The sequence below is a fragment of the Saccopteryx leptura genome, chromosome 6 (genome assembly GCF_036850995.1).
Source record: "Saccopteryx leptura isolate mSacLep1 chromosome 6, mSacLep1_pri_phased_curated, whole genome shotgun sequence".
Classification (NCBI taxonomy): Eukaryota; Metazoa; Chordata; class Mammalia; order Chiroptera; family Emballonuridae; genus Saccopteryx; species Saccopteryx leptura.
In genome coordinates this window covers 110731413-110743681 of record NC_089508.1, presented here as the reverse complement: position 1 = coordinate 110743681, position 12269 = coordinate 110731413, and positions in this window count along the sequence as shown.

Below are 12269 nucleotides of genomic sequence, written 5' to 3'. Positions count from 1 at the left end.
TTCCATTGCACCACAAGAGGGTGAAGTACAGCTGCTTTAATAGGAATTCAGCCTTTAGGCCCCTGCTGCATTGAGCAGTGGCAGTCTCAGCAATTCTTGGAATTGAGTCATGTTCACATCAGTGGCTAGATCTCAACTTTTTCTGTATTTGTAATATATACATATACATTTCTAGGCGGAAATACTGTAATATGCAAATGAGTGGTAGCCCAGCCAGGAAGACAAAGTAGAATATTTATATATATATATTTTGCACTTCTCGGTTGAAGTTACTGATAATATCAGCAGGTAGCAGAGTAGAGAAGCAGCAGGCTAGCTGGGTACACAGAGAGACTGCGCTGCAATATTTCTTATACCCCGCGTGAGAGCGTCAAAGGGCAGTGTAATCCGAAATTCAGCCTTCCGTCTCACGCAGCACTGCATTGTTCCCATTGCACCACAGAAGGGTGCGGAAGGGCAGGTTTAACACTGTGCTTGTGGAAGAATGGCAGATATAGTCAGAGTGATGGACAGAGCCACAAAGGGTGGGAGAAGCATTGAATTCAGCAGCCCTTTCCTGCAGTGGCCAAGGAGAGGGGCTGAGCAAGCAGATGGGGACTCAGCTGTACACAATCTGGTTTACCGCACACAACGCGGTGTAGGTTGGAGTCAAGGCATGTGGGGGACTGAAGCTTTCATGGGAACAGTTCCTAGTGTCATGTCCTATTTGGAACATAGTTGACTGAATGAGCAGCCTGCCTCTGTCTCTCCCACATTGTCTCCTGTCAACACCAATTCATTGTTTATCCCACCATTCTCTGTTCTGACCCACAATTCCCTTCTTTCCGTGACCCATATGCTTCTAGTGCTCCACAATTCTTCATTCTTGCCCATGACCACCTGTCTCCACCACACGTCTCTCATTCCCACAATACATTATATACTCACAATTTCCTGTGCCAGCTTTAATCTTTATCTTTCCAACAATGCTTTGTTTTTTCCACAATTTTCTTTTCTATACCCTCTGTGCCCTGGCCGGTGATTGAACCCACAACCTTGTTGTTTCCAGATGACACTCTAACTGAGCTAACCAGCCAGGGATGTTTCTTCCCTTCTTTCTTATCATCAGTCTTTGTGGCCCACTGTTACGAGTTCAGACTGTGTCCAATGATGTGAAGCTATGCACAGGGATGTACTTACCCAATCAGCACATGGGCTTCAGTTGCTTTCGTGTGTCTGGAGTCCTGTGAGGCATTACACACAGAGAAACTCTCCATTCTGCTAAGAGATAGAGAATCAAAACACAAGGTATTATGTTATATTCCATGTACTGAGGAGCCTATGAACAAAAACAGTCAGGAAGGTGCAGGATGTTTTAGGTAGGTTGTCCTGGATGCCTTTTCATGGATTAGATAACATCTGAATTGAGTCCTGGAGGAAGTGTAGCGGGGCGCTTTGAGAACAATCAATACAAAGAGACGTACAATAGCCTGTAGCAGAGTGAGTTTGACGTGTGAAAAGAGGTTAAGGTGGCTGAGGGACATTAGAGGGTGCTGCATTTGTCAGGTATTTCTCTTAGTGGAGGAAATAGGGGTGCTGCCTATTTCCACAGAAGATAATCACTTGCCCCAGAAGAGAATTTAAGGACCCACGTACCTTGTTGCTACAAACTCTGCATTTTTCACATGCAGCCGCAAGGGTGTTTGCAAATGAAGAAATGATACTGACATCTTTTCCAAAGGACTCCCACCTGTTCTTGGAAGGTGTATTCTGGGAATGAATATGCAGCCCTTCAGGTTATCTCTTAGGAGAAAGAATATTTGCGCTTATTCTATTGAAAACTGACTCTCTCCACCCTCGGGGAAACACGTTGCATATTCTGTAAAAGTACAACTTGGTGGTGTCTTAGCATGACAAGGAGGTGATTTGCCTGTTGTTGAGGACCTTTTGGAGTTGAAGGCAGGTGGCCATGAAACCACAAAAATACACTGTGATATTATTCTTAAATGTGACCTTCATGAAGCTTGTGAGACAGCTTACAGAACACTGACACCATCACAACACTTTCTCTGTTCCTCTTCAGTTCTGATGCCAGCACAATTGAAATACATATCGAAACTGGGGCATACAGCTGAAATAAAATTGAATCTATTGCAAAAATTCAGGGAGGCCTGTGAGAGTTGTATGGCATGGCCGAGACCCCATATTATTCAACTACATTTTACATTCTTTAGAATTGTGTTATTACCTTCATATCTCCACTCTGTTGGAAAGGAGCATCCCACAGGTTCTCTGTTAAAGTCATAGTACAGCATCTCTCTGAGGGTCCTTTAAGTGATTAAAGAAATGGTCCAATAGTATACTCTTGGGAGTGCAAGTATTCCTTTATTAGATAAGTAATTTTCAACTAGTATGCCACAGGAATTTTTGAAACATGCAATACCAAAGTATTTAGTAAGGGGTACGGAAGTTTTTTCCTTAGATAATTAAATAAAAAAGGATGACAACAGCCAACACAGCAATAGCCATCTGGTGAGAATAAATAAAAATTATACCTTTTTTTTTGATAGATCAGAGTCCTGAAGAATATTAATAGTTTGTGTGCCATGATTGTCAAAATGTTAAAAATCACTGTTCTAGACCAAATGTTCAGCAACTTCTGTAGAGGCGGGAATGTAATGCCAGGTCCAAATCCTTTGTAAAGTTAATAAATTTGTTGTAACCGGTCTCCCAGTCTGGCTTGGATTATGTCTGTATAACACTTTCTGCCAATTTTTGCTCTCAGGTGAAGTTATTGGTTTCAGAAGGCAGCCGGTCGGAGAAACAGCAGGCGAGCAGGGCAGAGGGAGTTGTTGTGCTGCAATGTTGTTCATTCACCGTGAGATGGTGCAGGAAGCAGCTACCATTTGGAAATACTTTGAAGAGCAGGTTTGATAGAAATTCAGCCTTTAGTCTCCATATTGTGTTGAGCAGCGACAGTCTTAGGAATTTTTCAAATTGATACATGTTCATATCACTGCCTAGATCTCAACATTTTATCATTTGGAAAATATACATGAATATTTGTGTGGAGAAATACTGTATTACACCCTGGGGTTGCAGGCCTGCCACGTGTCTATAGCAAAGCAGGATACTATTAACTAGGACACTGTAGATGGCTCTGCCATGTGACGGCTTTTACAGCAAATGCTCCCCGGTAAAGTTACTAATGATGCCAGAAAGCTGCACAATGTAAAAGCAGCAGGCTAGCAGGGTTCATGGAGCTGCTGTTCTGCAATGTTGTTCGGTCACCCTGGGGTGGCACAAGAAGCAGCTACCGTTAGTAAGAATTCAGCATTTGTTCCTGATACGGGACTGCAATGTTCTCATTGCAAAGGAGGGCTTAGAAGAGCAGCTTTGGTAGAAATTCAGTTTTTAACCCCAGTCTATAGTGAGAAGTGACATTCTCAGAAACTCTTACAACTAATTAATGCTCATTTCACTGCCTAGATCTCCATGTTTCCATCACTTGAAAATATGTTTACATATATAAACAGAAATACCCTAATATGCACCAGACTAGCAGGCCACCTAGGTGTCTGCAGCAAAGTAGGATAGTATCTTTAATGGACACTGCAGATAGCTCTGCTATGTGACAGTTTTTGCAGTGCCTGCTCTCAGTTAGTGATGATGACAGAAAGCAGCCAAGAGGACAATCAGCAGACAAGCCAGGCACAGAGAGTTGCTGTGCTACAATTCTGTTTATGCACCAGGAGATGCTGCCAAAGTGCAGCCTTAAAAGAAATTCAATTTTGGTCCCAAAGAGGTGCTGCAATGTTCCCACTGTGCCACAAGAGGGAGTTGAAGAGTAGCTTTGGTAGAAATTCAGCCTTTACACAAGGGTGGTCCTACGGCCCACTAGTGGGCGTTCCAGCTTTCATGGTGGGCAGTAGCGGAGCAACCAAAGTATAAATAAAAAGATAGATTTAACTATAGTAAGTTGTTTTATAAAGATTTATTCTGCCAAACTTAGCGAAAATCCAACATAAAGTACTTGGTAAGTAATTATTATTATATGCTTTAACTTGCTGTAACTCTGCTTTATAAATTTTATAAAGCAAAGTTACTTCCCTACTTTATAAATTACCATTACTGTGGAACCGGTGGGCGGTTAGAAAATTTTACTACTAACAAAAATACAAAAGTGGGCGGTAGGTATAAAAAGATTGACTACTCCTGCTTTACACCTGACGCTGTGTTGAGCAGCGACAGCCTCAGGAATTTTTGCAAGTGATTCATACTCACATCATTGCCTAGTCTTTACCTTCCTGTCAGTTTGCAAAATATTAAATATATATATGTGTGTGTGTGTGTGTGTGTGTGTGTATGTGTGTGTGTGAGAGAGAGAGAGAGAGAGAGTATACATGTGTGTTTATTTTTAGGCAGAAATACTGTAATAATCCCTGCTGATGCAGATTAGCCATGTGTCTGTGGAAAAGCAGGATAGTATTTAAAAAAAAAGATTAAAAAATTTTAGAAAGACATGAAGGGAGAGAGAGAGAAAGTGATACTGGAAAACCAGTCTGTTCTTGTATGTGCCCTAACCAGGGGTAGAACCGGCAACCTCTGTGCCTTGGGATGGAGCTCTAAACCATTTAGCTACCCAGCCAGGATAGCAGCATGTTATTTTCTGAAGACACAGCAGACAGTTGTGCCATCTGACAGTGTTTACAGCAAATTGTCTTGGGTAAAGTTACTGATGACATCAGAAGGCAGAACAGAGGAGCAGCAGTTGAGCAAAGCACATGAAGCACCTGTGCCGCAATGTTCTTTGTGCACCACTCGAGGGCGACAAAGGGCAGCTTTAATCAGGAATTCAGCATGAGGATTTCTGTCCCTCATGCTGTGCTAGGAAATGACAGTCTGAGGAGCTTTGGAACAGGATTTATGCTCATATAGCTGCCTATGTTATACTCACATAGCTGCCCAGGTCTTCACCTTTTCGTCAGTTTGTAAGATAAAAATTATGTGTGTGTGTGTGTGTGTGTGTGTGTGTGTGTTGGTTTTGTTGTGTGTTGGCAGAAATAATGTAATATGTACTTGAGTTGCAGGCTAGCCAGGTGTCTGTAGCAAAGCAGGATAATTTTTTCTTTGGACACTGTAGATAGCTCTGGTATGTGACTGCTTTTGCACTAAATGCTCCCCTGTAAAGTTATTGATGATTTTAGAATGAAAAAACTGTATGCAAGCAGGCTACAGGGAATTTCTGTGTTGCAGTTTTGCACTTGCACTACGAGATGATGCAAGAAGCAACAACCTTTAAGAATGATTCAGACTTTGGTCCTAGTTTAGTGCTGCAGTGTTCCCATTGCACCACAGGAGGGTACAGAAAGGCAGGTTTGATGGGAATTCAGCCTTTAGTCTCCAAGTTTGTTGAGCTGTGATAGTCTCAGGAATCCCTGCAACTGATTTACATTCACATCACTTTCTAAGTCTCCTTAACCTGAAGTTGGTAAAATAAAAATTGAATGTGTGTATATATGTGTGTGTGTGTGTGTGTGTGTGTGTGTGTGTGTGTGCACAGACGTGTGTAGGCAGAAATACTGCTGCAATATGCACTAGAGTTGCATGCCACCAGGTTCCTTGCATTAAAAGAGAATACTATTTTTGAAAACACTAAAGACAGTGAGTGGTCCTATGTGACAGATTTTATAGCAAATGCTGTCCAGCAAAGTTACTGACGATGCCAGAAGGAAGCAGAGTTGTGGGAGCAGCAGGTGAGCAGGACACATAGAACGGCTGCACTTTAACGATCTTTGTACACCGCGAGAGGGCACCAAAGAACAACTTTGATCAGTAATTTAGCCTTTGGTCTCCATGCGGGGTTGCAATGATACTTTGATTCACAGGATGGTGCCAAAGGACAGCTGTTTTGAAAAATTAAGCCTTGGGGTCCCTGTGGCATTGTCATGTTCCTATTGCACCACAGAAGGGCACCCAAAACAGCTTTAATAAGAATTCAGCCTTCGGTCTCCATGCTGCATTGCAATATTTTAATTTCACCAAAGGAGAGGTTTTATGAAGAATTCAGTCTTGACCCCAGGTTGTGTTGAGCAGTGACAGTCTCAGAGGTCTCCTTTCCATCCATTCAAAATTATATGTATATATATTTAAGTTTCTAGGGAGAAACTCTGAAATATGCATTGGAATTGCAGAATAGCCAGGTGTTTGCAGAAAAGTGGGATTCTTTTTTCTGCGGACACTGTGGACAGCTCAGCTATTTTATTGAGGTTGGGACTTCCTTTCGCTCTAGCTGAGCTCTGCAGGAGGCTTCTGTGTTTGCACTTTTGGGATTTCATGGCTACAGGTAGATACAGGGCACAGCAACTGTGGTGACAGCTTTGCTGGGTGGCATCTGCGTTGTGACTGTCTGTATGAACATTCTGTCTCACCCCAGCACTGAAACTCTTTTCTATGTGAGGCTTTCCTTTCTGGAAGGGAGATAGCCCCTGGTTCCCCATTTTGAAAGCACAGACACAAGATGCTCACATTTCAGCCTCCTTTGCATCTCAAAGATGTCACAGGACCCCACAGAGCCAATCAGGAGGTCCCAAATCTTAAGGTAGAAAGGTAGTGCCCAAGGGAATGGGCTGCAGAAACAGCACCTGTGGAGAGAGCCAGGCCACAGGAATGTCCTGTTGGAAGGTATCACGGTGTGTTTTAGGGGATGGCCCAGAGTCCAATATCAAGGTGTGGGCAGCACCCAGTGTTCTCTGTGCCCTGTGTAATCATCAGGGCACTGAACCTGGAGCCTGACTCTGGATCTTCCTGTCTGTGGCCTCTCCACACAGTTCTTTGGAGACTGCAGATAGCTGCCTTGTCCCCTTGTCTACGCTGACACCAGCCAGAATCGGAGTTGAGAGCTTGTAAATAAGAATACTCATACTCTGATTTATCAGCTAAAGAAACTCCTGCTACATGGGGCGTCAGGAACCAGCTGGCTCGGTGGTTGTGACTGGGGTGAGCCCAGAGTGGAAGGATGCAACTACCTCATCAGGGCTACTCACCGGGCCCCAAGCTCTGTCCTGGCCCTGGAAACATAAAGGAGCACAGCAGGCCAGGTGTATAAGTCCACCTGGGGAGCAAGAGAGACAGGGACTGAGCAGACAGTTGCAAAGATGAGCACTCTTGGATTTAAGCAATTTTTTCGAAAGGCTGTCTCTGCAGGGGACATTCTGTCCCTGTTTAGATAGTAGAAATGGGAAAAGGCTGAGGTGCCAGGGGTGGGGAACCTGATGCGGCTGCTGGGACATCTGAGTCACTGTGGCAGGAGGTTCTCAGAGCTCTGGGCACCGGGACCACCCAGGAGTCTGGGGTGGCTGGGTGGACAGAGGTGTAGCCAGGTGCAGTCTGGACAGAGGGATGCTCTTGTCAGCTCATGTCCCTTCCTGTCAACTTACTGGTTGGCTCGCACTACATATGGCTTTTGAATAAGTCTGCTCATGTCTCCTTTTCCTAAGAAATTCTCCTGGTCAATTCTGACTGTGAAGCTATGGTAGGGCCGTTTCCTCCCTAACTACCTTGGGTGTGAGGGCAACGACTCCCGCTCAGAGGCCCTGTGTCAAAGAGCAGGAAACTCTGGTTTCAGAGCACAGCCCTGTCGGCCTGTGGCCCCGACCCTCAGACCTACTGCAGGTACAACCCCCACTGCTCGCCTTGCTTACCTTGCACATGAACAATACAGTTCCAAGAAGGAGCCACACTGGGGAAAAGCCCGTTTGGCCACATTCTGCGTTTTCTTTGTAGGGACACCCAGCTGTTTTTTATGCTTTACTGTCCCCACCCCATCTCATGCAGCTCACAGTGATCTCAAGGGTCCCGTCACCAGTAACCAAGAGCCATCCCTGGGGATGTGAACTTCCCGAAGACACTGAGAACATTTTCCATCTTCACTAGGAACAGCACCCGGACATGGGCAATGAACAACAGAGCTCCGGTCAGTGTGTGAACACTCACATTCCTTAGATACGTAGAGTCAAGTTCTTCAGGCAAAGAGAAACTTGTTACAGTCACTTCTGTGCTATGCTAACATTAGAGTGAGGCAGATTTGGGACCATCTACATGTCGTGGGCCACCATACCCTGTGGTGCAAACAACCCCACGTAAGTCTTTCCACATACAACAATCATTGTCACTGAAGCCATGGGAACCACCGCCACACATGCCTCTATCCGGGAGTGGCTGTGTGCTGTTCCTGCCCAGGGCCATCCACCAGTTCCCCTGGGAATTTCCCGTGAGTTTAGAAGCAGGGCCATGGCACTCAGAACTTTTCCCCCAGTCCTCCTGTTGGGGATGGGCTTGGTCAATGGGGCAGAGGTTAAAGAAAGAAAAAAGTAAGCAGGTAGCACACCACTCTGAAAACACAGTGGCAGGAGCTGTCCAGCCCTGTGTATTCCTGTGCAGAATTGAGTAGTGTCTCTGAGAAAATGACAGGGTGACCTGCTTTGTGACTCACTCGTGAAGCAAAATGCAGCCCATCTCCCCAATACAGCTGCCCTTTCCCATCATGGAGATATGAGGTTCTATTAACAAAATGAAGTAATGATTCAAGTGGCATCAATGAGAACAGTCAGTCGGGGGCAGAGTGGGTGGCAGAAAATGCTTGCTAACTGTGGGTCCACATGGTGTTACGGCAGTCCATGGCCACGGTCCTCTGCGGCCTGTGACTTCAGGCATTACCTTAGTCTCAGTTCATCCTGAAACTACACTCCCAGACAGCCACTTTGTAAACAAGAAAAAACTCACTCATGTAGACCCTTTCCAAAAGCTGGCCCGAAACAATGCCACAAACAGAAACACACAAAAAAACAGTCTCCCTTAATAAACAAGATTTTATAACACCCGGAGCCACTTCTCCCTAAGTGCGGCTGTGAGTTCCATGACCCTGTTTGCACAGTAGTCCTGGGAAGACACTCCTCAAGTCCCCTTTCCCTCAAGAATATGCCCTTGTGTTCACGCCTCAAGGTCTCACCAAGCCCCACGAGGGGCATGATGAAACAACGCCTGCCATGATCTCTAATATCAAAGTAGAGTAATTTATTCAAGACAAGCAATATGATCTGTTGATTCTTTCTCAGAACACAAGCTATGACACACATATGGTGGTTCTTTCATTCGCAGAGCATGAAGGTCAGCAGGGTGAACCCACATGGTCGGGTTAAGCCAGGCTGGTTCGGGCTGGGAGGTGCTAACAAGAGCATCTGGAGGGATTCTGATACAGACAATAAAAACCATGGACTCCAGAATTCAAAACCTTGGGGACTGGTGGAAGGAACATTTCGGCATCTGACAAGGAACACTGTTTTTTAAAAAAAGGTAAAACAGGTTTGAAGAGAGAAAAGGAACCAGAAGAAAGCAGAGCCTCACGTTTGATGAAGGGCACTTTAGTGGGTTCTGTGACTGACACTTCAGAGGACAGAGGAAAGTGAAGTACTAGGGGTCATTCAGAGTCAGTGCTGGTCCCTGAAATCTGGTGCCCTTGGTCACTTCAAACTGCACCAAAGACCCTGGGGAGGCTGTACTCAGAATCAAGGTTGCATTTGGTCATTAACACATAAGCTTCACTCACAAGATTTGAGAGGTGCAGACACAGCAGACAATCAGTACCCACGGACCACCTGGGCTACAGTGATGACCTCTTGCTTTTCCGGGGACGGGATCTTAGCATGAGCGATGGAGGCTGTCAAGTGCCCACGGCGCAACTGGTCTGAGCTGAGTGAATACATTTTCACATTGGTCCCCCTTGTGGCCACAGAAAGCTCTTCTCCAGTGGCCCGCTGGTCAGGGAAGCCAGGGACATGGACAGTCTGCCTTCATCAGTAGGTCCCTGCTGTGCAGGAAATCATGTCTGTGGGCCCAGGGCCTCCCAGCCCAGTGCTTCGACCTCCCAACTGCTGAGAGGTTCAGATGTATCAAGAGGCCACATGTCCGGGAGACCCTGGCTACCAACCTTCACATGATGACCATCCAGAGAAACCCCAACCCTGTGTCCCAGTCTCCCCTGACCTGTCCTGACCAAGGGCCAGGCCTCAAGATGTGTTCGTCCCTGTTTGCAGTGAAGGCAGGAGGGTGTGCATCTGCACCTTCACAAACTTCTTCATGAACCTAACAGTTTCTAGAGGCAGCAGATTATCACTGTAGCAATGGTGTCGGCTGCCTTCCAAGATGGGATTGCTGACCGCATAAAACTTTGACCTTAATGAGTGAGTGCCCGCTTATGGAAGCCAAATACAACACAAAACGTGCAAACACAGCTGTTTTTGGCCTTCTCTAGCTAGGACATGAGGAGTGCACATGGCCCAGTAATGGCTGGACAAGAATTGAGGACACTGGGGTCCCAGGACAGTCCCAGTCAGGGGCTCCTGCCTGCACTGATGGGGAGATTTCCAGCTGCGTGCATGGACGCCACCCTCTGAACAGCATCCTGTCCCACAGCCTGAACCAGGTGCTGGATCCTGCCCGCTGCCAGGACTCTGGCCTCGTTCCCGCGGAGCCCACAGGAGAATGATGGTCCTTCTCCTAATAACTCAAAACAGATCAGTGTCGGATTATTACAGTACAAACCGATCCAATGGAAAAATAACTCATGTTGGAACACAAAGCCTTTTTTAATAAAAAAAATAACACTTAAAAGGTTGATAATAATCTTCTAGTCTGTTGGCAAAAAAGAAGTGATGCAGATGTTAGAAGTGACCGGCGACAGTCTACCTGCAACTTGCCATCGGGACAGGACAACCTTTCTTCCTGGTTCATTACTGTCCCTGTCCAGCCAGGCGAGACCCGGCAGCCTACAGGTCAGCTGCGCAAAAACTCTCGCAGCGGATCCGGGGGAGGGGAAATGACAGTCCCTGTGAAGGAGGTGTCACTGCCAGGTGACACAGGGCCAAGCTGTTTTAATGGCTTGCATCCTGATTGGCTCGAGATCAGAGCGAATCCTTCCTCATTTCCATCCTGTAGCGACAAAGGTAGACACACCCAGAAATGCCACACTGGCCTCCAGCCAAAAAAGCAGGGACTTCTCCCACCACCCCAAAAGTATTCCTCTTCCTTCCGCGGGGTCTGCCCTCCAGTGCCCGGTGTCCTTCGCGCCTGTGTCGCGGCCAAGGGCCAAGGGGATCGCTCGCTTGGACCCTGACTACAATATATGTTTTAAAACTGTGAAAACCACACAGAGCTCTCTCTCTGTCTGATGGCTATTTTAAAAATTTTAAATCATTTTAACATAAAAATAATTTTTTCCCCAAAATACTCAGGTCTCTTTCTAAGTATTTTCTTTTCTCTTGTTAAAAGTCTCCTCTGCCCTGCCTTCTTGAATAAAGCACTTAACTGAAAGTGCCCTTGAGTCCTCACATTATACCCGGATGGAGGGAAAGGGGAGGGACAGAGGGCAGGGGAGGGAAGGAGGAGGCTTTCCATCAAAGGCACCGACATCCCCACCCCAGGCTGCAGCTCCTGTAAATCAAGACCAGACCAAAAGGAGGGCCAACCTCAGAGACAGGCAACCTCAGAGACAGGCAACCTCAGAGAAGGGAGCAGACCCAACCCCGCCCCCATCATGGACGGAGGGCCCAGAGGACAGGACTTCATCCCACAGAACAGCCACGGCACAGAGGATGCTCTGGGAAACAGTGTCCAGATTTCAGAACCTCGCAGTTCAACTGTACCGACCCGTTTTCGAACATTCTTTGCCAGAACAACGGTAGTGTCTGACTTATGGGGACCAGGGGGGACACACCATGCTGAGGGGAGCTTTTTCCTCTCCCTCCGTCTAACAGAGGATTTTGTTTTTCTTTTTGCTTTGGCACAGGTATTTACCTCTCCTCCTGTCGCAGCCATCAGAGCCCGTCTGGGTGGGACCCAGACCTCACACTGTCCGGTAGGTGCCTTCGTGCTTTTTGGGCTGTACGCCCCACGTGGAAATGTAGTCCCTGCATCCAGTATGATTCTGTGTGTGTGTGTGTGTCTTGTTTCAAACTGCTTGAAGAAAAATACGAAAAAAATATAGGCTCCCAGGGCCAGGCATGATTGGATTTTAAAGTCCACGCTAAAGCGACATGGCTGCGAGTTCCGAAGCAGATAGAGTCTGGAGGGTTCTGCGGCCACAGAGGCGCTAACTGCTGCTCCATTAGAACTCTCGCCTATCTGCTACACGCTGCGTGTTTACTTCCGCAGATGTTGAACACACAAGTGCAATGGGAGGGAGTGAGAGACAGAGAGAGACAGCTGCTGTTATCTTCCAAGACTATGCAACG